The 25,615-nt window shown below is 41.0% G+C and overlaps 1 protein-coding gene and 1 long non-coding RNA gene across 13 annotated transcripts in view; both read left to right on the top strand.

Moving 5' to 3' along the window:
* The window catches only part of Nfib (nuclear factor I/B), a 406,951-nt gene that overhangs the window by 200,517 nt on the left and 180,819 nt on the right, over window positions 1-25,615 (top strand).
* On the top strand, window positions 10,018-14,097 carry LOC148005876 (uncharacterized). The gene is made up of 2 exons (XR_015620949.1): window positions 10,018-13,520; window positions 13,651-14,097. It is a non-coding gene; the product is annotated as an uncharacterized LOC148005876 (long non-coding RNA).

Genomic DNA, 25,615 nt, shown 5'->3' with positions numbered 1-25,615 from the left:
TAGCCAGGTGTCAGACAGTTATCCGATGCTCATTATATACATGTGGGGGTTTAATAAAGTGAGGTGCGTTATTCTGATCCAGAAAAGTGAGATAAGAAAACTAATCTTATGACTCAGACCTTGCTGTAGAACTTACTGTATGCCCTTTGCCTTCATTTTCCCTCAAATTAGTTCTTGAGAGATGCTTAAGTGTCATTTCCAATTTCTTTGATTTTTAAATAACCATGTTGGACCTTGTCATTTGGAAATGTGTCTCTTAACAAACAGAACACCACATTTGTTATCTCCCTGGGTTTAGAACTAAAGTTCAAGTAATGACGAGTGGGGAAATACATATTTTCATTCCTGATGTCCTAAAATAAAAGCTTATTAACACATGGCAATTTGATTGGCAGCTGCCTAAGAGGTGGCATTTTAAGGTGGGCTACATGCGTGTGTGGATTGACTACGTGTTATAAGTGTTGCGGAAGTCTCTGGTTAGAAGGAAAAGTTTTGCAAAGTGGGTCACACAACTCTTTAGTCAGGAGAGAAGATCTGAGCAATGCTCCCCTTTAACGCTTGGTGGTTGGTCACTAAGTGGACATACTTGTCGATTTAACCCTGGGCAGGCAACTAGAGTTCTTCGTTTTGTTGAACTGACAATAGAGGTTATCTTTTGGATTTAGGAAGATAGATTGAAAAAAAGAAAAGAAAGACAAAACCATAAATATATTCTTTTTTTTTTTTTTTTTGCATGACACTAGTGGGCATAATAATCATGAAGTTTTGAGCCAAGTCTTAGAAACTGTGTTTTCAGATAAGACACTGATGCAGTATGAAAACCCTTTTGGTATCTTCCCTGTACATCCAGTCACCTGTCCCCTCTGCCACTTGCCTTCACATCATCCCCTCTTAACATCTGGTGACTCGTTACAAGAGTCACAGCCCAGTACTTTTCTGTTTTCTCTTTTTCAAGATTTGTATCTTTTTTATATATGAACTGTGAGTTGACTGTCCTTTTGCACCATAGCTGATCAGAGAAAGAAGGCTCTCAAAGATAAGTCTGCAAACACCCCGGGGCCTCACCTCACGCCGTAACTTTTCATTTCTCCTCTAAGTACATGAAATCATATGTACTGTACTTTAGAAATTAGATAAAGAAGAGAGGAAAACATGAAGGAAGAATTAACACGGGAAAAAAAATACTTATAACAGAATGAGCAACAAAATGACTTCCCCCTATCTTCCTCTCCCCTTCTAAGGGACTGGGAGAGAAAACAGGAGGAAGAGCAGAGAGAATGCCAATACTGGTTGCCACTGGCACCGGGATTGGCATCAGACCCTCTTTGTTTAGCTCAGGATGCCTGTGATTTGTTAGTTGGCATCCGCATTGCAGTGTGGAGTGATGTTACAATATATTGACAATTTCCAGATCTAGAAATGTCAATAGTCCTCTTGGCTATTTGCAGATCACATGCTTCATCTCTAATAGAAGACGAGGTAGAGACGGGCGGATAATAAACTTCCATTGTTGACCAACTTCCCGTTGCTTTTCTGTCTCCCTCCTTCCCTCTTGGTTCAACCCACACTCACCCTTTCTCCTTCCCCAGCAACCTCATCTTTTCTGAAATGCGGAAAGTTACTGAAGCTTGGGCACAAACTGGAAGGCTACCTTTGTGTCTGATACAGTTTTGGGGGAGAAATTTATATATTTTGAAATCATTTTTGATACGTAGTTTAATTAGGCTTTTGCATCACAGGGCAATACTTTGTTCACAGCTCAATGTCTTTGTTACTTAGCTTCTTCCCCTCGTGCAGCTCGCTTGACCGCAATTCGGTCCATTTTATTTATTTATTTTTGACGTCAGTGGAGTCGGGTCGCACGAGGTATAGTAATGTATGAAATTATGTGCCTTCGTTTTACCTAAGATTTTGTAACTGGCTTGGGAGTAGCTGTATGTAAGTCCATAAAAATCTTTGATGCTATTGATTCAGAGGGCTGCGCTTCGGCTGTTCCGTTGCTACAAGAACCGCCATTTTGTTTGTGAAGTGCCAGGCGAGGGGGGAGAAAAAAAAAAGGCAGACACTGTGTTTGGTGCCAATAATGGTTGCCAGTGGCACCGAGGTTGGCATCAGACCCTCTTTGTCTCGCTGCTGAATGCCTGTGATTCGTTGGTTGGCATCCGCATTGCAGTGGGCACACTGGAAAGTTTTTGACAATCTCTGAATGAAAGCTGTGTGCTCGTCTGCTGCAGCAAAGCTTGGCTAATAGAAAAACCTTCCCTTTCCTCCCCCCCACCCCGCCCCCCAAAGGCTTAAAAAAAGATTGGGACAGATTAAGGAAAAATCGTTCAAAAATGGGCTCCATGTTCCCAAAGATATTAAAGATGCCCAATGATTCTTGGGCAGGTGGCACCTATTCCCCATATTGTCTTTGTTATTGCGTTCATCCAAACAAAGCAAGAAAACAGAAGGAGAAGCAAGCAAGCCTTGTGCAGTACACCTACCCGGGACATACCGCCCCATACACTACAGGGGATGCTATGACAAGTGTGTGGGGGACAGGCTCAGTGTGGTGATGTGTGAGCGCACCCATTACAACTGTCTGTTGCTTTCATTTAGCTCCCCACTGGTTTCTGATTCAATTTCTAGTTCTCTCAGTCTCTAAACCTCCTCATTTTTTAGTAGTTTGTTGAGAGGCCCTCACTTCCCTCTCTAGTTAGCAGTGTGTACAGTGAACACGTGAAAAACAGAAAACCCAAGTGAGGGGAGTACATGCTAAAATCTGATATAAATCAGTCACTCCTAACCTCCTCAGTTCTGCAATGAGATGTTGGAAAAATTCTTAGTCCACGATTCCACATACTGGGGGAGGGGGAGGTTGGAGGGGGGACAGACAACAACCAAAAGGCTAAAATAATTTTTGTTCAAGTTTACTAGATAGTTAACATTACTATTGCTTCCTGGTTAACCACCGTTATCTCATTAATTAATAAGAGGGATTAGCAGTTCTACCCAAAGGGCTACACAGAAGGAAGTGTAGCCTATGGGAGGCCTTGAGTCGCCAGACTGTGTCCTGTCTGGAGCCAGCAGAAGCAGGGACGCTGGTGGGGGGGCTTGTAAAGGGCTGTGGGGAGGAAACAAGGGCTGGGCTTTTTCTGAGCCAGGGAGGGTTTTTAAAGAAAGGAGAGGCCACAACACGAAGCTTAAAGACCTCTAGAGATAGTATCTGCTGTTATGAATTTAACAGATGGGAGTTTAAAGCAAGTCAGCCTAAGTGATGTTTGGATCCCACTTTCCACTCCTATTAGATGTGTTTTTGGCGCATGGCAGAGTTCTGCAGTCCTGCTTGCTTCTATCCTGAGCAAGGCGCTTCCTCTAGCCTTCTTGAACCCTTAGCGCTAACTGTGATCCATTGTCACAGGACAGCTTCTTTTTTCTTTTCTTTTTTTCTTCTTTTGCTTGATTGCTAAACGATATCATAATTGAGGCGTATTTTGAAGTTGTGAAACATGTGACTTGTTCAGAAGGGAAGTTGTAATCGTTATTGTCTTTGAAACAGAACCCTTCCTGCTTGTCACGTGGCATTAGTGAGGACGCACATGCAGAGAGCGATTTTCCTCCTTCAGCTACTGCAGCTTAGAATCCTTCTGGGTAACAATTATTTCTTTATGAAAAGCTTAAATAGATAATTGTTTGCAAGTTGACAGCGCACTTTAACATTTTAATAATTTTCACTTCATTTGCAGGTATTTCCCATTGTGGGGGGGGGAAATAAGCTTGCATAACTTGTTTAAATGCTGCGGTTTGGCGGGCTTGCATTGTGACATCAGAGAGCGTGAATTTTGTGTGTAGGATTAAATACTTTGGATGCATGTTCGATTTAGGGAAATGCTGTTTTACGTTTTCCCATCCTGTTACCCTGTCCTTGACTGAACTCCTGAACCCTGGTATGCATTTGTTTGCATTCTTCTTCATACACAATTCACAAGCTAAAGAGGGGCTCTTGTTGGTATGTCTTGCCCGTAGGCTTAATGAGACCTTTGTTAGAACATATATTATAAGATGAGATACTTAGCAATTTTCCCACTGATAAGGACAAAGCAGAGTCCATGGAGCCAGAAGTACGCCTTCTATGCCATGATGTCCTTGCCCCAAGATAGCTTTGCCAGACAACTCAAGAGTTAAACTTTGAGGTCCCGGCTGCCAGCTAGAGAGCTTGGCATCTGTGTCCTGATATGGTGAGGCAAGCTTCTGCATAGCTGTTAATATGGTCTCACTTTTCAGAGGCAGAGGGAAGAGAGAGCACAGGAGAGGCAGAGATGGGAACAGGAGCATCATTTGTTACATTTAGTGTTTTCAAATATCCAAATACACTATGCAGATACACTTTATTTTCTGAAGGCAGCAAAGGTTGGGAAGGCATTCTATGGAGGCACAAGCTTTAGGCTTGGTTTCCTACCCTGTCCTCCCTCCCTTGTAGACAAGAGAATAGATTTTGAAATGAAAAAAAGAAAATATGTGCATAGATTTTGCATGTTTAGAGTCACACACTTTGTACTCTGTGTCTCTTGTGAGTAAGAGTCAAAGTTGTGTTCATTGCATAGGAATGGTGGTAATCGGGGGGCACTGAAGCCCGTAGTTACAGGAAGGGTGGTTGTGTAGTATGGGGGCCAGCACCCTGCTCAACACAGTGACGTGTGTGAGCCTGCAGACCTCCGGTGTGCATAAGCGCATCCAAATGCAGAAGTGTGGATTTATGAAGGATTCAGTAGGGTTTTAAAGTACACGTAGCTGTTTCTACCCTAAATTGGAATTTGAGTTCAAATTGCCAAGAGGAAATGAAAGATTTAATATCCATTGACTTTCCTTCTTAATCTGGCACTCCGGTTTGAATAAACAATCTAAGATACTCAACTCAGTAGGGTCTTTATTCTCATGAGCCTTGATTCTGCTAGACTAACATGAAAAAGTCTGCTGTCTGTTGTGGCATCCCCTTGCTGTCTCCACTGAACAGTGAGAATGCAGCCCCTGAAGCCGAAGGCATTCGTGGCTGAGTCTGAATCCTCTACATTTCCTTAGTTTTCATTTTTGTCATCACAGTGGCCTACAGGACACCTAAACTTACCTTCAGAGGAGTAATTACTGCCCTGACTGGAGGAGGCTTGTGAGGAGTGAAAACAGCACACAGGGCTCACACTGGAACTGGCCAGGCCTAAATAGCTGCGAAGGATGCCATAGAACAAGGCCGGTCTCCTTCAGGAGAGTAACTCCTAATAAAGTTCCTTTTACTTTATGAAAGAATAGCATTTTATAGCGCAGTGGTGGTGGGAATTGAACTCATGACCCTACGGGAGTTTGTCAGCACCTCTCAAAATAAGCATTTCAGCTTTTCTCTTCCATCCTTCCAAGGAAGAATCCAAGGCCCCATGGTTCTGTGATTGAAAATTCACGTTGGTCCAGCAGCTCCGCACACCGAGCACGGGGAGGAGAGGGCTTCTTCCCCCCCTCTGCTCACCTTTCTGTGGCAGCGTTGTACTTGTCTCATTTTAAAGCGACTTCTGAGGTTCTTGAACTCTAATTGTGTGCTGTGGTTAATTTAACAGAATTTGGTCGTTAGGATTTGGGCTTAGAGACTGAATCATCGAATTGTAGAGGAACTTGTCAAAACTGAGTATGTACAGCAAGGAGTGAGTTTGTGGGATTAGCTTGTATCAACTGAAAGTTACAGGATGTGAGACTAATAACACCCGAATGGCTGGGCTTGTTGGCTGTTCCATTATTCAGAAAATTGGGATAAATGGCCACCAATTAACCAGTGAGGTGGAGAGACCTTGAGGCTGAATTGAGGGCTATGCATTAAAAAAATAAAATTCTTATAATTTAGGCAAAGCAGTATTCTATTACGGGGGGCAGCCAGCCATTCATGTGCATCCACGCATTGTTTGAATAAAGCACTGAGACGCGTTGTCTCTCTCCTCATGATCACAGTTTAAGCAGGACAGTGTTGATGAATCACAGACAAATTAAAGAACTTTGAATAAAGACTATATAATTGGGAATATGGAGTGATGGATGAAGTAATTTTATGAGCTGAGAAGTTGCCCGGAGGTTGTGTATTTTCAGAATCCCATTTTAAGGCCCTTCAGAGCACGCATTAGGTTACTGATACAGCACAATCAGAAAACAGAATTTGTTCAAACAAGTACAGAGCGAAGTAGGGACTGCCTCTGCCTAAAGTTCCTAAACGCTCTGTCCGTGCAGCTTTAAAGCTATAGTTACCTTCAAGTATCTCTCGAAGTAGGGAACTGAACAAGTACTAAGCACTGTGTTTTAAATACATGGACATATTTAAGATGACGTAAATTCAAATATGTCTCCCATAAAACTACAAAAAGTATTTAACAGGTACTAATTACTATTAAGTACTCTGATATGGAAGGAAAATAAAGATTTTTTTTTTGTTTTGTTTTGAAAAGCTTGGCTTTGTACATTCATATTGGGAAAATGCAGGGAAATGTCTAATACTTTTAACAGTAATGGCTTGAGAGGAGGGAAAGTAAATCTAACCAGGCATACAGATGTTAACAAAGTTATCTGGAATAGAGTATATTTGGTAATTCATATAAGTTGCAGACTGTACTTGTGTTTGTACGAATGCGGGTGTGAAGGCTGTGCCCATCTATTAGTGAATTCTAAAGTGTGAAAAATGTTCTTGCTTGGGACAACTTGTATTTTATTATTCTGACATCTGCAGTTTCTGGATGGATTAGCCTAAATTTGCTATGCTATGTTAAAAGCCTTGTTTTATGAGGTTGGTCTCAGCTTCTGGCCTTGGTGTCAGGAACCCTGCTACGGGATGCAACTTGCCTTGTTAGGTTTAATTGACCAAAGCTGATGTGCTAAAACAATTCATTTGGGCTGTAACTTATGCCCTGGCTAAGTTGCTACCTGAATCCCTTGACCTTGACTTGTCTGGGTCACGAAACGGCTGCAAGCTGTTTGACCTTTCTGTTGTGTGGCCATGGCTCTGTTTCCTCTTATTCTTTTATGGTAATGGCTGACAAACAGGCCCCAGCCCATACTTTACACCCCAGTGGGTTCAAGGCGTCCCTCTGCAGTAGCTACATCTTCTGTTTGACATGGTCTGGCTGCAGAAGTGACTTTCCTTTGTTTGCTGACAGTGATGGGGACAAATTTGCTGCCTTGCCGGCTATGGGAGGTGGGGGATTGTGCAGCCTTGCCATCTATGGGAGGTAAGGGGATTGTGCTCTGGAATTTGGAGGGATTTGAATCAATTCTTTGTAGGTTTCCAACTTGTGTGTTTTGTGTTGACTTGTCACGGTTTCCTTTCCCCAATCCACTGAGGCTAACTTATTAGTCCCTTCCATTTACGGCTTCCTTAATAGTTATTTTTCAACACTTTTTGCTGTTCCAATCAAAGCATTCTCTTGTCATCATATTAAAGTGATAGATTTAGTTATGTGCATGGCTGCTCGGTTCCTAACCTGAGAACAACTAACTTGCACTTGGCACCATCATTGTCCAGCGCTGGAAAGGTTAGAAACGAGCACTTTAAACTGGGTGTACTATCTTCCACAGTATGTTATAGTTTTAAGGGAAACCTTTTCTTACTGAGGTAAATGGTTAAATTTCATGACGTCTTAGTGACCCATAGGAACAAATGTGAAGATTTTATTTCTGTGAGGACTTTTGGCAATATATAACTTTAATTGTTTATCCTAATGAACATAAAATTGTTTTTCTGTTCCCATGAAAACCCCGTGTTCAAAAATGGTGAATTTTACCTTGGTTCCCATTCAAGGCAGTGAAATAATTTTATTTTAAAAATATTGGAAATGTCTTCTGAAACGTTAAAACACAGATATTTTTATCCTTCTAATCTTTTCATTGCCAAATATGACATTATAGTTCGTGATTTTTTTCCCTATATTTGCCAGATTAAATGCACAGCAAACAGTGCAAACTGTTACATTTTATTTTTAAATTATTAGATGGAAGAAGGAAGTTTAAGTTAGAATGTGCAGTTTTCTCTTGTGCTGCACACTGTTTGCACCAACAGATGAAACCCTAGTGTGGCAGTGAGGCCTTGGGAAAAGCGCTAGTGTTGTGGGTTCTTGCTAAAAATTTTTTTCCTACAAATAGCGGGTGAGAAACTTTCTTTAAGAAAAATCTTTTAGTGATTGTATTAAACTGCCTTCTTGTAGGGATGTTCAGACATCAAGGAATGGTTTTAAACTTTAACCCTGTTGATTATGCATCTTAGGGTTCAGAGGGCATGGACCTCACTGAATCAGCAGCCCCAGATTTCCTCAGAGGGGGATGAGCCCACAGGCCTTTCTGTTCATTCATGGGCATCCCACAGGTAATGCTAACCTGGAGTGGATAATGAGCTAGTGAGTCCATGTCAGTGGAGTTGAGGTGTGAAGGGTTTTAAGATAACATCTGTGATGTTCTTCCAGACATACTCCTCAGTTCTTTAAAGATTGCTAAAGTGTTCTCAGCTGTTGAGTTGCAGAGGTCCAGTTTCTGGTCTATGGATAATGAGTGGGTGCTGGGCTATGCACATGTGTGTTTTGGGTTTCAAGAAGAGAAGTAGGGGAAAAGAAAGAAAGAGTTGTAGGTCTGGCAGGAATTGAGAGGATGGATGATTTATGGATCGAGGAGGGGATAATCTTTCAATTACTCAAAAGTGTAGATTAGTGATTAATCCATAGATGAAAATCTGTCATTCTTTGAATTTTGGATTTCTTTTGCAGTTCAGCAGATCTCCTTTCCTTGTGCATTCTCAGGATTTGTAAAGAAGTGTCTTCATTAGAACTGCTGTCATGGAGTAGCAGACTGGCTGGCTCACAGACCACAAACTACTTCTTTCTCACAGTTCTGGAGGTGGTTAGTCCAGGATCAGAGCCCAGAGAGGGCCACCTTCTGGGTTGCTGATCCTTTCCTCCAGTGTCTCATCAGAAAACCCAACTGGGATCTCTCTTCAAGCCAATAATTTCATTTGTGAGGAACCTACCCTCCTGAATTAATTTGGTACCAAACGTGTTTCTTAATACCATCATGTTCAGGGTTAGGGTTTAAACAGGAATTTTGGTGACACACAAACTGTTCTGGTTAGTTTTCTGTTGCTGTAATTAAAGCCCATGACCAAAACAACGTGGGGAGGCAAGGGTTTATCTCACCTTCTGCTTCCAGGTAACAGTTCACCACTGAAGGTAGTCAAGGCAGTGAGCCATCAGGAACAAAAGCAGGAACTAATGGGGTATGACACCAACTGGCTTGCTTTTTTTTCTGGCTTCTGCTCAGTTAGCTTTCTTATCTAGCCTGCGTAGGAATGGTGCTGCCCAGAGTGGACTGGGCTCTCTAATATCAGTTAACAGTTAAGAAAATGCTTCACAGATAGGCACAGACCGGTGTGATAGAGATTGTCTCCAGTCGAGGTCTCCTCTTCCCAGGTGACTCTGTCAAGGTGACACAGACTAAGCAGTATACAAACATTTATTCTCTCAAACAAAGACCATGCCCATGATCGACACAGTTCTGCTTTTGCATTCATGAGCTTTGTAACTTTGGTCAAGTCCTTTATACTACATGTGCTTTGGTTCTTCTCTTTTATGAAGTAGGAGTTATAATGACTATTTTAGCATTTGTCAAATCATGTAAGTAAAGCATTCATTTAATAATAGCCATTTTAGTATATATGAAGGAATATGGCATAGAATATAGCATAGTCTATAGACTACCTGAGCATGGAGGGAAGGAATATGTGGATGTTTAAGCAAGTGCTCAATCACTGTGTTAGTAGCTATTGCCAGTGGTGTAAAACATCCTAAAGAGAGGAAGGGGTGGGGAAAAAAAGCAATGAGCCAGTCATACTCCTGTGTATGGGTCCCGGCTAGTAAGAACTTTGAAGGTAGGCATATACCTATAGCTATTCCTCTATGGTTTTGAAATACACTTAAATTAGAATTATGGTATCATTTCACGAGTTCTCAGATTTCCTAGAGTTTCCTTGATGCATCTAGGGATATTTTAGGGAGTAAAATAATTTTTGACACATGTTCGATAAAGAGTGTCCTGGCCAATACTTAGAACAAACTCATTACCCTGCCGTGGAACATGGAAGGTTCCTCGGTATCAAGATTAAGTCACCCACATTTGGAAGAGCTTCATTTACTTCTTAGATTGAGTTGGACAGAGTGTGGGTGATGTGACAAGGCTGGACGGCTGGTTAAAAGGAGCAAGCTGCTGGTTTTGAGACTCTCAGTCTGAAAGGTCCCGTGACCCTTAGTTGGATCAAAGCCTCAGACAGTTTAACTGGTTACATGAATTGTTTTGATTCCACAGCCATCTGACTCTTCAAGTCAGCCTTTTCTACTACTCCTTTTTGTGGCTTTCTGAAAATTAATTAAATGACCTCTAGAGGGAAGAAGTTAGTATTTATTGCTTAGAGCAATTTTACTTTTACTAAGAACAACTGGAAGTCAAAGGAGAAATGGTTAAAACATTGGCTTCTCCCCACCATGAGGTAATTTGGGATCAGTGTTTGACTTCAGTGACTCTGGTTGGTTGACTCCCCTTGGGCCTGAAGCTAAATTTGTGTGCCAGATTCCTGGGCAACTAGATGATCTTGCTCTCTGTGGCCAGTGGACTGTTCTCACTCACTTTGCACAGTACTTTAGATATTGTAGAGATTAGGAGGGAAATATCTTAAATTATATCTTACACTGATGCTATGTGCAGAAGAAACATTCTATGTGAAGGGCTTGGTGATAGTGTTTACAGTAGACCTAAAGGATCTAGTCAGAGCTCAGGAAGAGAGGTCATTCCACAGTTGTCTAATAGTTAAAGGGTAACTAGGCTGTGCACGTCAGAACATTGATCAGTTTGTTTAGATTCTGGTACATAAGTGCTGATGGTCTGTGGTGTGCCTTTTCTCTTGGAGAAGATACTGGCATTCAGTTGCCGTTCAGACGATACACAGAAATCTATTAAAACTGAGTTCCTAGAACACAGTGTATCCTCAAGTTTTCAACACTCAAATTGGATTGCTGCTGACAGCATTTGTAACATTTGTTACTGCATCTTCCCAATGCTCTTGAAGAGCTTTGTGTACACTTCCAGTGGAAGTTAATGTGATGCTACAATGAGAACATCCACATGGATCTTAAACACTGGCTGTGTTTTGTAGCTGCTCAGAGATGCTGCAGTGTCTCTTTTATTCCTGCCATGTGAAACATCATGTTTCAGGGTATGACCTGTAGTTATCATGTGCAATTTCGGTTCCATTTATAGGCTCCAAATAAGGGAAAAGCAGCTTATAGTAATATGAGGATCACTGGTCTTACAATAATTAAATAGACTTGTTATACGGCATTAATCCCGTTTGGAACAGTTGGAATGACTTCTCAGTACTAACAAACACAGCATTAGGGCTCACAGTTAATCTGCTTTTTGTGTCCAACGTTCGTATAATATAAAACATGTGTATGGAGAAACATATTTCAGATTTAAGATGAGTTCATGGGAGGACAAAATGAAATCTCGTATTAGATTCGAGAAATATGAACACAGTTCCAAATACTGATAAAATCTGGAATTCATTTAGAATGGGAGTAGGTAGAAAAATATTTTTAGCAACTTGCAAGTTTTCTTCTTTGGTGAATACCCTGTTTGTATTCTTAGAATTGGATTTTGTGTGTGTGTGTGTGTGTGTGTGTGTGTGTGTGTGTGTATGTGTGTGTGTGTGTGTATGTGTGCGCGCGCGCTGAGATCCATGTCTTATAGATATATGAGACACATAAGCAATGTGAATAGAAACCTTTATGCAGCTATTAACACCTTGTAACTTGTGGTCATGGTATCTGTCATTGGTACAACCTTTGGCCAGCCCTTGAGAGCATGAAGCAGACTCGGTTTTAAAGTCTGGTCCGATCTGCTTCTGTAGTTCATGGGAATGGACTATGTTAGTGAAAAACTCATCTTTCATTCTTTGTTCAAAGAGCATCATTACGGTTTGGTTAAAAGGGCTCCTGAGTTAGGATTATGTTTATGTCTCCTGTGGTCCAAGCCCCACGAGGCCTGGTTTTCTCCTCAGTGTAGGCTTCTTTGCTCTCGTTGAGTGTTTCACACTGGGGATGTGAATTCATCTTTGGTGCCCCAGTTCCAGGAAACATATCTCAGGAAGGATGAAGTATTGGTCCATTGTAGGACAGATTGCATTGCCTGTGCACAGGAGTGTGGAAAGCCTGTGATTACTGAGTGAGTGGTGTGCAGCCATTTTATGTCACGTGCCTGGGACCAACTACCACATTGTCAGGGAAAACCACGGTGTAGCAACAGTATTAGATCATGCAAATGAGACTACTGAATAGTAATAGTTATGGGCAATATTTTGGAAAACACTGATTAGTGACAGTTTTATTACAGCAAATGTATGTATCAAGTCCCCAGATTTCATTGTAACGCACTGAAAACAGATGTCAAAGTGTCCCAAACAGAATTTCATGGTTAATCTACATATTGCATGGAAAGTAAAAACAAACCATTTAGAATTCTGTTATTTAATCCTTTTAGAAGGACCGAAAAAATATAAAATTTAGATTTTTTTCTCCCTTCTTTCTTTTATTTTCAGTTTTTGTTTTCTAGGGGCTGAGGATAAATTATTTCCCTGTTTGTTATCTTCTTAAGATGTATATGGGAGGAGATACGTGTGCATATGGATGTGATTTTACTTGGTGTACTTCAAACTGTAACTTTCTGAGCATAAGGTCTTTGTACTATAGAAAGGAGAAATTAGGCGCTAAATTATTTAGTGACCTGGCAGTGGGATTACTTTCTTCTATTTCTTTGTTTACTGGAAGATTTCACTCTGGACCACACAACATGCAGCTGAAGTGAAAGAGAAAGGAGTTCATGATTCTACTCCTGCCCTGTCTCTGGGGGACTTTGTCTCTCAGTGACTCAGTTTCTAGAGGACTTCCTCAAGACCTCTTAGCTCTGGCATCTTAGGAATTTGGCCTCTGGTTTAGCTTGGCTCAGGGGCAGGGCAGTCTCCACCATGATAACCAGCTCTTAAGAGTTGATGCCCTTGCTAAGTTGGAGTTTTAATATGTTTTATTTATTATTGAGTATTAGGTAACATTTCCATGTGGTTCAGTTCAAAGTCCAATAGTCAGATGAGTCTGTCAGTCTCGGGTCAGTCAATACTTCAAAATTAAAAACGGTTACTCCTAAAGAAAGTAGCCTTTATTTGATAGGATTTTAGTGCAGAGGGGCAGGGTTGGGGAGGGTCTCCGGAGATTACAGTTCAAAATATTGTGCCTAAGAGACCCAAGCCTCGTTGGTTGTTTATGTTAGAGTGACTGCTACAGAGTCAGAATAAGCATGTCTAATAAGAAGTGTGAGTTTATGAAAACACCAGCCACTTTTTTTTTTAAAAGAAACATAGACAAAAGTCCCAAAACATCTCATATTTTTCTTCACTGTCTTGAAATAAATTGACTCAAGGATCTTCTGTTTTCCTTCCATCTCTTTGTAGGAAATGCTGTAAGGAAGTCAGTCAAAGGCCATGTTTTTCAGGAGAAGCTGGCTTTCCCTTCTCAGTGGTTGGAAAACACCCACTTAAAGTTACAGACAACTAGCTAGTATCATGGATATACTAAGAGGCAGGAAACGGAAAAGAATCTACTAAAAACGCATTGTTAAGCTTCCAGTAAGAAATGGTTCGATGCATTTGAATAAATGTTTGAAGTCGGTTTAAGAAAAAAATTAAGTTGAAAGTTTCATATTTTTAGAAAAAATAGGAGCTGTCTTGAGGAGCTGGTTTTCAGGTTGCTTCTGATCCCTGCACCTTTGAGATTCATTTGATAATTACTATCTCCATTTCCCTCTGCACCATGTACATATTTTATCTCAGTTACAGTTTTTTTTTTTTTTAAGTTTAAAACAAACACCATATGACTGCTCTTATCTAAGAGATACTTCTAAGGCCTCTGTCTCAGTTCAGGTTTTAGAAAACAAAACACTTAGGTTCAATGTCAAAGCACCCCTCAAATGATATTTTAAGTTAAGAGTCTTTTTCAGTATGGGAAAGATTGATGGGGAGTTCACGTTTCACACATGTCCTGTCCCGGGGAGTAGGGTGAACTCCAAATTGAAGAGGAGGCAGGCAAGGTTACGTACACATTGTTTCAAAAAGCTCATTTCTAGTTGGATAGTTTGGGAAACAAGTTTTAAGGTATGTTTCTTAGGCACAGTTGTAGATGGAAAAACAAATGAATAAAAATGAATAAAAGTGGGGTTGGGGATTTAGCTCAGTGGTAGAGCGCTTGCCTAGCAAGCATAAGGCCCTGGGTTTGGTCCCCAGCTCCGAAAAAAAGAAAAGAAAAAAAATGAATAAAAGTGGGGGCTGGAGAGATGGCTCAGTGGTTAAGAGCACTGACTGCTCTTCCAGAGGTCCTGCGTTCAAATCCCAGCAACCACATGGTGGCTCACAACCATCTGTAATGGGATCTGATGCCCCCTTCTGATGTGTCTGAAGACAGCTACAGTGGACTTATATATAATAAATAAATAAAATTTAAAAACTGGATAAAAGTTGAAGACCAAGCCATGACAATGGTATGGGAGTGTCCCAGGACTCAATGGCATTTATTTAATGAGAAAATGCAGGTAAATTTAAACTGTATGTAGACTAACAGGGGAATTAGATGTGGTCACTGAGGTAGTACAAGGGAAAACCATCAAACTGGGTGAATTGTGTATTGGGGTTGGCTTTCTTATTTTATTATTTCTATTGATTGGTCAGTGTTTCAAAATGTCACTCCGCCATATACATACTTGAGTTTTAAGAATGAACAAAATGAAACCATGTGTGTTCATGCCAGTCACCGAGTGTATCATGCCATAGGTCTGACTGACGGTTTTGATGTTCACCATGTGGTTGGGTAAATTAGTTTTATTTGCTAAGCTCTGGTTTCCTGAGCTCTGGAGTGGTATGCGCGTCATCTTGGCAGCTGAGATCAAATCAGAATATGCTTGTAAAGTGCTAGCACCGTGCCTCAATGCAGGTGCTTGATGAAACATTTACTGTCAGCAGGGTGGGGTGCACTATCTTCAAACCCAGCACTCAGCAGGCAGAGACAGGTGGGTCTCTGCGAGTTCTAGCCAGCCAGGGTTTCATAGTGAAACTCTCTTCAAACAAACAAACAAACAAACAAACAAACAAACAACTCATTCCAAATCTAAAACCATTCTGGGCGTGCTCTGATATTAACCAGCTCACACAGTGTTGGCACATAGTAGAGCTTCAGTATTTATTCTGTAGGAGAGTGCTTCCTCCCTTTCTCTGAGGAGCCTGGAGATGAAGTGTTCCCTTTGTGGAGGCATAATATTAATTTAAGGACAGTTAATAAAGTGAGGAGAAAAACAAACCCTCTGAAATTAGCATTTTTTCAAATATTATAATTAAGGTGAGAATTGCTAGGTGGTTTTGAAGACTTCATCCCTACTGTGAATGGCAGAGAAGTACAGAGGGTTGCTGTCCTCACGCCAGCCTCTGTAGGTAACTTAAAAGCATAGCCTTCCCTAGGAGACAAAGATATGCTGGCTGCCAGTAAAATTTCATATTAGAATCTAAGATACTTTGCTATTCGTTATTTGTAAGCCCTTTAACTTTGGTTTTAAGAAGGTCACTGACATAGAAGTAACTGGAAAGAAAGTGAACGTACCCACAGCTGTTACCTAACAGCAAGTACTTGGGGAAGTGCCATTTATTTACATCAGAAACCAGACTTAATGTGTTCATGGTCTCGGATAATCATACGCACATGTATGATACGTCTGTATCTCGTTATAATATGTATGCATTTCCTTTTTATCTTATTAGTTTTAATCATAGTTCCCCCAATCAGTTGAGAAGAAATATTTCAATATTATATGTAAGGTTATTCTCTGAAGAAAAGTTTTGACTGTTTTGTCTTTTTTTAAATATGTTAAAATGATTTTTGCTACTAATTATATACCTTTAAGTGCCTGAAGTAATTGTGGTACTGGAATCTCTGCCTCAGTGTTCACTTCATAGCCATCTTGTAGTCTTCTTGCCTTGTTTGCACTTAATGGTTTCTAGCTTTCCTAAAGTGCGCGTTATGTGAGTATGCATATGTATACATTCTGCTGTTGGTTATGATTTTGTACACATAGAGTTAATGAGGTATGCGTTTATGGGATTATTAAGGTGCACCATTTTATATATAAAACTTTGATGTAAATATACAAAGTGGTTGAGAGTGCACTCAAAGAAGAATATGGGTCTGTATCTGTTACAGTTTTAGCATTTTAAGGATTATGACTTTGCTCGAGTCATTTGCAAGTGGAAGAGAAAAGATCACGGCCACTTGTACTGTTGACGAGCAGCAGAAAGCTAATGGCGCTGGAACAGGCGTAACTACCTGTCTCACCCTCTCCTAAATATAGTTAGTGGTGCTGAGCTGCTGAGAGGAGACCCAGTGGGACTGTACTAGAAAGGTCATGGAGGAGGTGAGTCTTTTCTCAGGGGCTCTGTGACAAAACAAAACAAAAGGGAAGGTTACTCAGAGTCTATGTGTGTGGATCGTACTTGCCAGTACTCTGCCCCTGCTTAGAGTACATATATATATATGTTGGACAGATTGGGTCTTTCATTAAAAAGAATTGTTAAAAGAGATTAATGTGATGTTTTAACTCAGAAGTTACAATGCACAGGAGTAAATGTCTTTGATTAATTAATTTCACTTTTTTGTTATTGTATAGTACCACTAAATTTTACTCTTGAAATGATTCTTAAATGCCTTGCCTCTTACAATTTAGCGAATTTTTTCAATGTTTTACATTCATTTTTTTATTCATCGTGATATTTTAGTTGCTTATAATCCTGAGTGGAAAATGTCAATTTTATGTACCAATAATTTATTTAAATATATTTTTTATGATCGACAACATAATTCTATAAGCAATATAGGCAGATTATTTTACAAACATGTTTCTAAAATTTACTCTTAAAGTTAGTTGAATTCAGTTTTTGGTCATCATTGTAGTTTAAAAGTCAAGGTTGGATCTCCAGATGAGTAGAAAAAAATAACGGTTTTCGTCTGGTGAGCTGTGTTTTGTTGTCAGGCTGAAGCGTGGTATGATATAAATTCATACTTTGGTTGCTGAGGGCAGTAGTCTAGTGCAGTGCCATCCCCTAAACAAAATGAAACACCTTTCTTTATTGAATTTTCCTAATGAAATTCACTTCCTACAAATGATTCTACTCCATAATAGAGTGTTTCTTCATAGGTCATTACCAAAAATAAAATAATAAAATAACATAAAAGGATACAAGAAATCATGGCAGACCTGCGACTATAGCCTGCTTTCAGTTCATGTTCACAAGAGGTAAGACCTAAACTGAGCAGAGGCAGACGGGGTGGTCTTTAATCCCAGCACTTGGAATGCAGAGGCAGGCATCTCTCTGTGAGTTCAAGACCAGCCTGGTCATCGTAGTGAGTTCCAGGACAGCAACAGCTACCTAATGGGACTCTATCTCAAAATCCAAAATGTGAAACCCCAGACTTCATTGCCCTGTTGGTCTGTGTTTTGTAGAGGGCGCTGCTCATGGTTTTTAAACTAATGTTTATTCTGAGTGTTTGCATGCAGTATGTGACCTTGGATGTGCTTAGTGCCTGAAAAAGCCAGAAGAGGGCATTGGATGCCGAGGAGCTGGGGTTACAGCATATAGTAAGGATCTGTGTGAGGGATGGGAACCAGACCCAGGGCCTCTGCAGGAGCAGCAAGTGCTTCCCAGTCCCCAGATCCCCAGACGTCTCTTTTATATTTCTTATTCTTTGTGAGAATGGCTGTGTGTGTGTGTGTGTGTGTGTGTGTGTGTGTGTACACGCACATAAACACATAAATAGAGACACATACATTTGTGTATGTCATAGGTTTTGTTGATTGTGTAGTTGGATGTTGACTCACATACATGAAACAAGATTATGAGCAGCTGAAGAGAAAGCTCCTTTGCCATCCAACAGTCACTCACTGAGCAGCCCAGACTGTGTATCAGGCACTGTGTCAGGTGCTGGCATTACAGTGTAGAAGACATTTCTCTAATTTAACAGTAGTGAAAGAAGCTTTAAAAATTATCCACCTATTTTATTTTTTTTTCTTAACTGAAAAGCATTGCAGTTAAGTTCATAGCAAGTGCTTTTGTCACCAGAGTAATGATATTGATTGTACAAATACAGTCTCAGGGGAGTTACACGGCGGTTTATAACAATTCCCCAGGAAACGAGACTGGATTGTTCCGACTAGCAAGTGCGAGTGTCCTGATGACTAGACCTGTCCTTGTAGGGCACACACAGAAACGAAGCACCTGCTTCTGACTTGTGGCAGCAGGAAGCTCTTCTTGCCTGCAGTTGGCAGAGATAGGATTCTTTCTGTGCTGTGCCCATTGTGGGGGCATGGTGGGCTCTTGGGTAACATTAGCACCCCAATGGAGAATGACACCAAGAAGTGCTGGGAGGCTGGGAGGCTGGGAGGCTGGGAGAGCATAGATTAGGCTCCTAATGACAACTCCCTTAAATGGAATGAGTCAGAAGAATGAGTGTGGCCTTAGGGGCCATTCAGTCCTTTCTCCAGCTGGATAGCATCAGCCCAGTGACGGCCACAGAGGAGGAAGTGACCAGGGATCCACTGAGCTGGAATTTGCCAGAAGAAGCTATTGGGAACAAGTGTCAAAAGTTGAGAATCCTCACTATTGGGTAGAAAATCCCATTCTTAGCAATTCATAGTCCTAGCAAGTGTTTTAAAGTCCTGGGGGCTTCGTTTCTTATGCAAAGTAGAGGTAATACTAACCCCGGAACTTGTTGTTGGAGTTCTGAGGGCTTTAATGACCTTCTGTAATGACCTTCTGGCCCTAGCACCTAACTGACATACAATAGCGTATGCGCTCAGACTTTGCTATGTAGTGCACAGGTGTCCAGCAGTCATTTAGTGTGCATGGGACATGTACTAAACTTCATGAGTCACCTGTGTCACTCACTTAATTTTATTTTAAAACGAGACAGGACATTGCTATGCACATCAGGCTGTCCTCAAGCTTGTAGTGATTTTCCTGTGTCAGCCTCCCAACTACTGGGATTACAGGCATGAGCCACCAACCCAAGCTTCATTTGATGCTCAAAAACTACATAAGGTAGCTACTTTTCTGGCCTTCCATAAATGACAGTTCTGTAGTTGATCTAGTTAAAAAGGGGCTGGACTTGAACCCATATCAGTTGTCTCCAGAGCTCTGTTTTACCCACCCTCCTAGGTAATGAGGACTGCTCTGACCACATAGGGTTCAGAGGACAAGTGCAGATGATTGTGTATTAAGCAGCACACTCGATGTAAAAAGCCACAAACTCACTCAGCTTCTTCACGTATCTCAGAAAAGATCGACGTGCTCATTTGTTTGATGTTTGACTTGTAAATGATTCAGGCTGTATTTATTAATTCTGATACACAGTACTGCGATCTCCCATCTGATATACAGCTCTGCAGTTTCCTTTGTCATCTGTCATTTTTTTTCTCTGTTGTGCTTCTTGTGTGAGATCCTGGATGCGTGTGCGTTCATTGTCTACGACACTGAGGATACATTAGGAAAAAATAAAACGTCTTTAAAGGTAGGATTAAGCCGGTCAGGAGTGGTACACAGTGAGGCAGAGCCTGAAGCATGGGCTCCCAGTGTCTGTGCTTTAGTATAAGGCCCTCAGTGGCTGTCTAATGAAGCAGTTCAGTGTTTCCATCTCCTTTTAGAACACCCCTTGTCTGTTCTTACATGTTGGAAAGGTTGTGTTATTTTGCTGTAATACTATGTAGTATTGTGTACTCTTTTTCTATAAGACTTTCCTGAAGGAAAAAGAGACACATTTTCTACAAAATTTCCCTGTTGGATTTTTTTTTCCTAAGCACATCCAATGCCTCATTATAGTTCTTGGTATGTTCTGGGTACTTGGTCTATAGAAGATTTAGATAAGAACTTTATGAGGTTTGTGTATACCCTAAGAATTTTTATTTCTAAATGTTTTATTCTCTCTCTCTCTCTCTCTCTCTCTCTCTCTCTCTCTTTTGGTTCAAAGAACTGTTTTCTTCTTCAATGAGGTGGCATATCTTAGAGAGAAAGCTAACATGATAGAAGACTCCAGAAAAGACTCTAGAAAGGACCCTACCTCAAAAAGCTGGGGCTATCTTCTGAGTTTTTTATTATGGAAGTAAGATCAATAATGACAAAACAGCTCCAGTATGTTGAAAATATCCCATGTGCCTTGAATTAATTAAAGTAATCCTTACAGTTCCTCAAAGGCCCAAGGATTACTGTCATAACAGAGAGAAATTGAGGTTGGCCACTTAGTACATGTCTGATCACACAGCTAGTGAGGGAGACAAGATTTGAATCCATGTCTGGCCCATCCCACCTCATTTCAGTATCCATGTACTGTTTCATTTAGAAGGTGTTCTTCACTAGGGTGACGTTCAACGATAAAGCTAATGCTTAGCAGGTATGAGGCCCTGGGTTTGAGACCCACCATCAAACAGATGATGAGGAGGAGGAGGAAGAGGGGAAAGAGGAAGAGGAGGATATTGATGATAGGTTGGTTCTTCAATCCTCCCCAACACAGCATCCTGTTCCCCCCACCCCCATCACCAAGTTCCATTTTATAACTGTATGTCTGAGAAGCAGTTAAATGATGGCCACCAAACCTCAGGCTGGCTGTGCCTTCAGGGAGAGAGTATTGTATGATTTTCCTTCACTGCCCACAGTAAACCTTTCCTCCAGCTTCTTGCCTGTTTTATGTTTGTCTCCACAAACTGTGGCCTTCTTCCTTGGTCCACAGCAAAACCAAAGTCTTCTCTTGGTGTTTAAATGTGTTAGTTTTATGTATTTGCAAACACGAGTGTAGGTTTCTCTGTCTTCCTATTGAGAGGAATCTCAGAGACCTTTGTGAGACTCAGTGAGGGCTCAGGAGGGACATTGTTAGTGCTGTACTCAGCCTGAATGAGGCAGTCATTGCCCCAAAGGACAGTGCAGCCCTTAGCTGGGAGCATGCAGTCAGGATGCTCTATCCTGAGCTGGTTACACAGAAGCTGTTCTGTCCAGACTGAAATGTGGCTGTTAAAACAGGAGAACTTTGATCCTGAAAATGAAGTAGGTACAGACTCGAGTGCACTGTTGTGTTGGGTCACAGCTTAGAATTTGCAAAGACTTTTTTCCTGATCTTATTTAAGTTCTTTAAATCTATTTGGGGAGTTATATTACTATAAATACACAAGCATCTTGTCAAAACAAAAACAAAAAACAAACCCCCCAAAAAACACTTAAAGGAGCTAGTGAATGCAATGTATTCCCTGAGATTCCCCAGTCAGAAATGACATGGAAACCTAGCTATGTCATTTAGATAAAGTGAGGTAAACTCTAATGTGGGACTTGGTGTTTATATAGTTATTACCTTAATCCTTCAGCCATGTAGGAGTTCTCTTGCCAGACTTGCTGTGAGGTGACTGTACTGTATCAACAGCTACAACTCCTCATGTACTGGAAGCGCCATGTGTCCTAGGAGACCCTGTGAGAGCACTTCTCCTATAACCTTCTGAGCACCTTTAGGTAGAAGCCATCACTATTACCATTAGCATCTTGGTAGACAGTACTGTCTTCATCAGGTTTATTCAGGAGTGAGTGAGGAAGAGGGCTGGGAACCCAGGCATTCAGGCCATGTGTCCAAACAGCTCACCTGGCTGTCTGAGGTTTGGGACAAGTCCATGTGCTTTCAGGAAGCTGTTTGTTGATCTGTAAAAGGGTCAAATACTTTTGCCTTCCTTGTCAAGATAGAAAGCCAGGTGGCTGGGGATGTATCATAGTAAGAGTGCTTGCTTAACTTGCACAAGACCCTGGGTTCTATTCTCAGTAAGGGCATAAACAGGATTATTTACTCAGGTCTATAATCCCACACGTAGGGGGGGGGTGGAGACCAGAGGATCAGAAGTTCAAATTTAACTTCTGCTATGTAACAAAACTAGGCCAGCCTGGGATACATGAGACCATGCCTTTAAAAACACCTCTGTGTATGCTTTTAAGAACGCTACACACACACAGGCTTGTCTTGGTGGCAATGCACATCCTTAAGGTCATGCTAACACAGTTCTGTGAATAATCACGTTGAAAAGTTACATTGTTTCTAGCGTGTTGCTACATATGTATTTTGTGAAAATCACATGTCCTGTTGGTGATTATAGGAATCCTGTAGGACTTTAGAGAGAAAGTCATTGAATTTGATGCCATACTTTATGCCTTAAAGAATATTTATTGGCTTCCTAATTGCCTTTGTTCCCACCATTATGAAAAGACGTGGATGTAACACTTCTGTGTATGATTACTATGGAGGCATATAATCGAGTGAATATTGAAAAATTTTATCAGTGTAAATATGGGTTAAACATCTGTAATTTAATAGTACAACTTGAAATGGCACAACCCCATGCAGCAACAAGTTTTTGTGCCGAAACCAATTTTCTCATTTTCCTTTTTCCTCTGTGTAAATCTATCTAGAAAATCAAATATTTAAGAATGAAGAGTTGCCACAAAGTTTTTTTTTCAAAGATTTACATTTGTTTTTTAAAAAGGCATATTGATTTTCTTTTATAAAAAAAAGAACAGATATTTGGCCCATCTGGTGTATATTTTACATCCCTTTAGGTGTTTGCAAGTACGTGATGTAGTAGCCCTAAAGTTCTGTAACCTCATTTCCCTAAAGAAGACAGGTGTGCGTGCACGCGTGTGCATCTGCTCTAGGGAAAACGAAGCTCAGGGATTCCAGCAAAGTCGTCAAGGTCAGAAGTGACCTGACATGCCCTCCAGCACACTGTTTATAATTGCTGTGGTTAGTCCTCCGTCTCACTGTTTTTACCTATAATGTCAAAACACAATTATATGGAGTTGGTATGTTCACTAATAGCAGTTTATCTCTGCATGGTTTATAGACAGAGTCAGAAGCCAACGACTATAATTACATCCATGTTTCTAACTTAGCAGTGAGCTAGAAAAGTGTGGTTGAAGAACACAGTAGCTGTAACCCCGCCAGTAGGAATTACAGGGTAAACTCATTGCTCTGCATTCTTTTGGTTTTACAATAATTGTTACTTAAATTTTGTTTTCTGGATCTTACCGCTGTCTGTTGTGTTTATATGACCACATAAAGAGTGGTTGAGTTCCGTGTCTCCATTCTTCTTGCCTTCCTCCATGAATGAATGGCTGTCCTCTCGCTTCCTTCTGACTCAGCACACAGTCCATTACAGTTAATAGTCCTCAGAAGCAGCTTGATATTCATGCTCTATGGAACCCATAAGACTTCTACTATTTGCATTATATGTTTAATTGGATAATTATGGGAACCATGTTGAACTGTTAACAACTGTCAAGCCTTTGATTAATCTTTTCAGTAGTGTTCATTGGCATGGTTCAAGTTAGCAACCACAATACAGATTGTGTGTGTGTGTGTGTGTATGTGCGTGTGCGAGATGCTGTTGTTACTGTTTTCGTGATTATTCAAGAGAATAAAAATAAGATTATTTTTAAAGAAGAAAATAGAAATTCCCATTTTGAATCATGTAACTTTTTGTGGCATAAAAAGTAACACAGTTAGTGGGTTGTCATGCTTGGTTTGCATATGAAATATTACTGTAGCTTAACGGTTCTAGGGGAACATGTAAGAAGGCTTTATTTTTAATGAATCCAGTCATATAAAATGTGAACAGAGCCTCATCCCTCCCCGACCCCCGAAGAAGTTCAGTGTCAGGTTGGTCTCGACCTTTCTGGATTTTGTACACATCTTCTGCTTTTAGTTGAGAAGAGTGCTCTTTGTCTATAAGAGAAGTGTGCCCTGGGTTCCCTAAAGCCTGCCTGGGCTGCTGCCTGGACCCCGCTTTCCTAACATTGACCAGTGAGGGGTTAGACTTCTTTGTGTGCTGCTTGATGGAAGAAGACACCAGCTACTGATTTGCTTCCTCCTTTTAAGTCATGTCATAAATTCAGTCTTTAACACAGAATCCAGCCTTGTGGGAAACTGTTGTATCTAGCTCTAAAGGAAACTGTGTGAGTTCGGAGTAGAGGAACTTGAGAATTAAAGTGTATTAATGTGACCAGTTACATTTTTGCTGATAGTATTTCAATAATGACTTCAAGGAGGCAGTGAATATAGATGAAGTAAACCTATAAATGAATGAGAGAGAGAGAGAGAGAGAGAGAGAGAGAGAGAGAGAGAGAGAGAGAGAGAGAAATGTGTGTGTGTGTGTAAGTATATAGGTCACCATTTCTGTGAAAACCAGTTTCGTTGCTACCAATATTGAACATGTGAGGACACCAATGTACAAATGATGATGCCCAAGTTCCCACACTAGCACGTGGTCAGAGCCAAGCTTTAGGCTTATACTTTGTGAGGCCGTTAGATCTGGGCAGCTCCTGAGCTGGCTTGGAGAGACCAATCCAGGCTGGGCTAACTGCCTCAGTGGACTTTATGCTGGACAGGCTCCTCCTGGCCCCGATTCATTCTTCTTCAGAAAATAGCGTCTACCTGTCAGTTCCAGCGTGTGTCACCCTCGAGTGCCATCTTGCATTTTGTTTGTAGTCTTGGAGGCTTGGAATGGGTGTGTCATCTACTCCCAAAGCAATCCCTCTACTTGTATTGAAAGCATACTTTGATGATTTAATCAAATGTACAAAGGATGAGGGGGAAAGGAGTTGTTTTAGATTGAAAAACAACAACAACCAAGCCCAGAAGCCATCTAAATACCATTCTCTCCTCTTGAATTTGCTGTGCCATCGTGAGGCTGTTGGTTCCAGTTGGAAGCTTTGGGATACTGGGCTTCCCAATGAGGTTCAGGATGACCTCGTCAGCCATCTCATAGTAGGGCAACCAACTGAGAGTGTGAAAGTGTGAAAGGTGTGTGTGGAAGGATCAAATTTAGACCAGTAGTAGTGCTTGCTGAGTAGTAGTAATGCTAAACCCTGGGGGGTTTAGTACATGGCAGTGAGAAACTAATTTCCTTCCTTCCTCCCTCCCTCCCTCTCTCCCTCCCTCCCTCCCTCCCTCCCTCCCTCCTTCCCTCCCTCCCTCTCTTCCCTTCCTTCCTTCCTTTCTTCTTTCCCTCCTTCCCTCTTCTTCCTCTCCCCTACCCTTTTGGTTTTGTTTTTGGTTTTTGCTAAACCCTTTCTTTGAAGTCCTGCCCTCCGAGCTGCCTTCTATGCCAAGCAGTCTGATTAATCATTGCCCTGATTTGAGGCAAAATTCCATAAAATCTTGGTCTTAGTGTTAAGCAACGTGTTTATGTGAAGGGCAATGGGAACGTAATGTAGCTTCAAGAGTGTATCTATCAACTGAAAGTGGGACTGCTAGGTTTCAGGATGAGATGCTTCAAGAGTGACAGTGATAAGTAGACATAATTTTATTATTGAAGAGGTAAAGTTTGTGAAGTCTAGATTTCAATTCTTCCCATTATCCGCTTCTATCCCGTCCTATATAAAATGAAAGTAGTACAGATTTTCCTGCAGAAACAT

The sequence above is a fragment of the Rattus norvegicus genome, chromosome 5, assembly GCF_021556685.1.
Source record: "Rattus norvegicus strain SHRSP/BbbUtx chromosome 5, alternate assembly SHRSP_T2T, whole genome shotgun sequence".
NCBI classification, from domain to species: domain Eukaryota; kingdom Metazoa; phylum Chordata; class Mammalia; order Rodentia; family Muridae; genus Rattus; species Rattus norvegicus.
Note: the sequence above shows the minus strand (reverse complement) of the source record. Positions and strands in the feature narration are given on the sequence as shown.